The sequence below is a fragment of a genome, unplaced genomic scaffold, assembly GCF_019419815.1.
Source record: "Pyrus x bretschneideri cultivar Hongxiangsu unplaced genomic scaffold, Pyrus_bretschneideri_v1 Contig88, whole genome shotgun sequence".
Taxonomy (NCBI): domain Eukaryota; kingdom Viridiplantae; phylum Streptophyta; class Magnoliopsida; order Rosales; family Rosaceae; genus Pyrus; species Pyrus x bretschneideri.
Window position 1 is genome coordinate 161,061 of NW_025999829.1, and position 5,215 is coordinate 166,275.

General features: G+C 36.5%; 1 long non-coding RNA gene across 1 annotated transcript; it reads right to left on the reverse strand.

Moving 5' to 3' along the window:
* Positions 1-3,885: 3,885 nt before the first annotated feature.
* LOC125473454 lies at positions 3,886-5,215 on the reverse strand. Its single transcript, XR_007255328.1, has 2 exons — positions 4,346-5,215; positions 3,886-4,260 (listed from the first exon to the last, which is right to left on the reverse strand). It is a non-coding gene; the product is annotated as an uncharacterized LOC125473454 (long non-coding RNA).

A 5,215-nucleotide genomic window follows, 5' to 3' on the forward strand; every position in this document is an offset into this window, starting at 1 on the left:
TGAACAAGTGAGTAGTGGCTTTAATTAAGTATGTGCTTGTGTAAAGAGGACTCAAATCTGTGGGGATAACGATCTTTAACATGTCATGTGCATTGGAAATCCCTGAGGCAATTGTTGGAAGGTTTAGGTTATGTTTTGTTTGTTTTGTTTCGTCGTGTTTACTTTAGTTGTTTTGTTTTGCTCGAGGACTAGCAAAAGTTAAGTGTGGGGGAATTTGATAGGAGCATATTCATGCGCCTTAGTTAGCTAGTTCTTATGCATTTTTGTTATGTTTTCTTCGTTAAAGTAGTCTTTTAAGCTACTTTCATGTGTTTTCAGGTTTAAAGGACATATTACATGAAATGATGCAATTTGGAGCTTTTGGAGCAAAACTGAGCTGGAATGTGGTGTATGCAAATGGAGCACGAGGAATGGACGAGGTTGAAGGTCAAAGGAGCTTAAGAAATGAAGAAATGAAAGTGAAGAGCAAAGAAGTCGGAATTGGCAACCAAAGTTTCTAAAGTTGGAAGTTTCTATGCTTGGAGGTTTCCATTGTCGTGAGTTTCTATTCTTGGCTTTGGGCTTTTAGATGACCTAAACCCTAATCCTAGCCCACTTAATCAGCCGCACCCTAGGGCCCTTAACACCCAATGCCGTGGGCTTTAGCCCAAGTCCTTTTCCTTGCCGTGCAAGGGGGGGGCATTTTGGGCCCAAGTTATGCATTAAACCCTAGCTTTTAGCCTTGCAGCCGCACCCTAGCTTTAGTATTCATTTCATTCAGATTTTAACCCTTTTTATTTTACCCTAGTCAACCTAATTCACCATAAACCGTCCACCATCCATTCATGCATCAAACCATCTCAGCCATTCATTCATAAACCCTAAACTAAACCCCAAAGCCGTGCATTCCATCACATAATTACCTAGCAGCCGCATTCTCCCATCCACCATCCATCAATCCTATGCCTTCTAGTTCTAATCTCAGCCATTCACCCTAATAACCCTAGTTTTACAACCTAGCCGCACCCTTTGTATTCACTTATATTCAGAAATTCATTCAGCCACTCTCTCCAATTAATTCCCTAAGCCGTGACCCCCCTCTCATTCATTCCATATTCATTCAACCACCACCCTAATAATCCTAACTCCTTCCATCCGCACACACTCATCAGCCACATTCACATATCAACCCGTGCATTCCATAACCCTAGGGATTCAACCAATCTTTCCCATTTTTCCTCCCTAAAACCGTGCAATTCCATCAGCCATTTAACCTAATTCCCTTGCAGCTGCAAGCCATTTAACCTAAGTGTGACATGGATGGGGGCTTGCGGCTGCAAGGGAATTAGGTTAAATGGCTGATGGAATTGCACGGTTTTAGGGAGGAAAAATGGGAAAGATTGGTTGAATCCCTAGGGTTATGGAATGCACGGGTTGATATGTGAATGTGGCTGATGAGTGTGTGCGGATGGAAGGAGTTAGGATTATTAGGGTGGTGGTTGAATGAATATGGAATGAATGAGAGGGGGGTCACGGCTTAGGGAATTAATTGGAGAGAGTGGCTGAATGAATTTCTGAATATAAGTGAATACAAAGGGTGCGGCTAGGTTGTAAAACTAGGGTTATTAGGGTGAATGGCTGAGATTAGAACTAGAAGGCTTAGGATTGATGGATGGTGGATGGGAGAATGCGGCTGCTAGGTAATTATGTGATGGAATGCACGGCTTTGGGGTTTAGTTTAGGGTTTATGAATGAATGGCTGAGATGGTTTGATGCATGAATGGATGGTGGACTGTTTACGGTGAATTAGGTTGACTAGGGTAAAATAAAAAGGGTTAAAATCTGAATGAAATGAATACTAAAGCTAGGGTGCGGCTGCAAGGCTAAAAGCTAAGGTTTAATGCATAACTTGGGCCCAAAATGCCCCCCCCCCTTGCACGGCAAGGAAAAGGACTTGGGCTAAAGCCCACGGCATTGGGTGTTAAGGGCCATAGGGTGCGGCTGATTAAGTGGGCTAGGATTAGGGTTTAGGTCATCTAAAAGCCCAAAGCCAAGAATAGAAACTCACGACAATGGAAACCTCCAAGCATAGAAACTTCCAACTTTAGAAACTTTGGTTGCCAATTCCGACTTCTTTGCTCTTCACTTTCATTTCTTCATTTCTTAAGCTCTTTTGACCTTCAACCTCGTCCATTCCTCGTGCTCCACTTGCATACACCACATTCCAGCTCAGTTTTACTCCAAAAGCTCCAAATTGCATCATTTCATGTAATATGTCCTTTAAACCTGAAAACACATGAAAGTAGCTTAAAAGACTACTTTAACGAAGAAAACATAACAAAGGAGATGATTATGGAGATACCATCACATTACAGATGGATTCAAGCACGATATTGTCGGACCATGATACCATCACACTACTACATCCCTCCATCACAACAATTTTTTATTATTTTCAATCATCTCCAACGAATTCCATAAAAATTATTTAAAAATTAATTGAATGCAAATATGTGATTAAAACTGAAAATGGAGAGAGAAAGAAAATTGAAAACATGAATTACTAACCCAATAAAAATTTCAATTTTAGGAAAAGAATATGTTCTGAAAAAGATTTTCACCCTAAAATTCATCACCATCTATTTGTATAAACAATGAAGAAGCAAACCTGAAGAGAACTGGTTGGATTAATTGGAACACTGCCAATTTCATTGATCCTTCTTCCCATGCGAATAAGAAATCAAATTGAGTATCTAATTATAGCTTTAAATGTAAATAGAAAGTATTAAAAGGCTTACTAAAACTACTAAAGCAAAAAACAACATTAATTTAAAATTTGAACAACCTGATTTCTGCATTTTTCTTGTTTGGTTCTGCAAAGATATGAAAAGATGAAAATCACTTATATTCTAGCTTCAATGGTCCATCTCTAATTCATTTGCTGGGAAAGGACATTGGAATACCCCGAGTGTTTAGTTGGGGTTTCGATTTGATTACAATTGGTTTTAATTTTGTCTCTGCTGCATTCACCATTGCTAAACCTGGGTTCTGTGCTTTGCATGCAAGGGGCTTTTCAAAATCAGGTACACCACCTTTTGAATTATGTATTAATTTTGTTTGTTGCATTGATTTCAAATGAAATTTTGATTCAGACAAATTATAGCATGTTTATAAGGCTTTTCCTCAACTGGGTTCTCTGATTTCTTTCTTTCGTTTAAAGATTCGGTTGAATTGGCTAAAAAAACAATGTGGGTGTTCAAGGTTCTGTTCGGAATCATTGTTGAGTTTCTGAACTTTCATCCATGGTTTCTGATTTTCTCAATTGGGAACATTAAGCGTGCACTCTCGTGAGATACCATCACACTACTACATCCCTCCATCACAACAATTTTTTATTATTTTCAATCATCTCCAACGAATTCCATAAAAATTATTTAAAAATTAATTGAATGCAAATATGTGATTAAAACTGAAAATGGAGAGAGAATGAAAATTGAAAACATGAATTACTAACCCAATAAAAATTTCAATTTTAGGAAAAGAATATGTTCTGAAAAAGATTTTCACCCTAAAATTCATCACCATCTATTTGTATAAACAATGAAGAAGCAAACCTGAAGAGAACTGGTTGGATTAATTGGAACACTGCCAATTTCATTGATCCTTCTTCCCATGCGAATAAGAAATCAAATTGAGTATCTAATTATAGCTTTAAATGTAAATAGAAAGTATTAAAAGGCTTACTAAAACTATTAAAGCAAAAAACAACATTAATTTAAAATTTGAACAACCTGATTTCTGCATTTTTCTTGTTTGGTTCTGCAAAGATATGAAAAGATGAAAATCAACTTATTCCTTTTATCTGTTGCGTAACTTGCGTTACCAACATTCACAGAGAAAAATTCATGAACGAAAACTACAATTTTGAAGTTAAATTGGGTTTTAATGAATAAATTTAGACTACATCTGTCCACAAACACATTGATCTCTAAGACATCAATTGATATGAATTACAAAGAACATGAATAAAATGAGTTCTATCACAGTAATGAACAACAGATAAGGCAATAATTGTGCAAATGGTTCTCTGCAAGTGCAGGCTGTGCATGCCATAAGATTTAGTTGTGTACGTTCATAGCAACACCAATGGTTATTCCCTACTTGAAAATATAGACAGATTACTTCCACACAGAAATACATTGGCATCAGATACGTGTGAAATCAAAGCCATGCTTGCCACCCATTTGCTTGCACTTGATGGTTTAGATTTTCATGGTTAATCTGCAAGCAATGATGATAAAATAAGAAGTCTAATTATAATGCACAATCCCAATTATAAAGGTTGTAAGCAATTTAACCTAAACACCTTTAACCTTGACAATTTCTGATGGCAATACTTTTATTCCAGTTACTTTTAGAATCGTCTTGACCCTATAACAAAAAGGAGAGAGAAAGAATAAGAAAATTGAAATAAAAAGCACCAAGATTTTAACCACAAAAGCTATAGCACATACGTTTCAAAGGCGAAAACCCATGGAAGTGAAAAGAAAGAAGCTTACACCCATATTAATTTCCTTTTTACGCCTGGGGAGAGGGAGAGGGAGAGAGAGAAGAATGGCAAAGCAAAAAAAAACGAAAAATTTGAAAAAAAAAAAAGAAGAAGAAGAATGATGACTCGGACGTTGCTTAAACCCGTTTTATCCCACGTTGGAGTGTGAGAGTCTGTAATATCAAGCAACAACTCTTGATAGCAATTACATAACCGAGGGGAAAATTAGAACATTTGAATTTGGATATGGGAAAATGAGTAGAAACGGAAAAAATGGGATTTTATGAACTGGGAAGTTAGCGTTTGTAGTGGGCGAATTACACTCCTTTTTGAAAACTCAAGGCAACCTCTACCCCTTTCTTTCTCCCACATTGGTTTCGTATATATCTATATATAAATATAGAATTTTGTGAGATATTAATTCTTTATATCACATTTTTAAATTTCTTAGATATTTTTTTGAATACAATTTTGTTAGATTAATATTTTCTCCGAAAATAGAAGAGGAGTGGAGTATTATATGACCTTTTTTTTTTTTTTTTAATTTTTCAATAAAACACAACTAATATTTCTAACACACTCACCACTGTTGAACGCAATATCATTTCTACATTTATCTTCTGGTACGTGGGTTCTTGGTAGTTTTTGTTTCTATGGTTGTTCATGGTTCTCTCTGAATTTGGAACT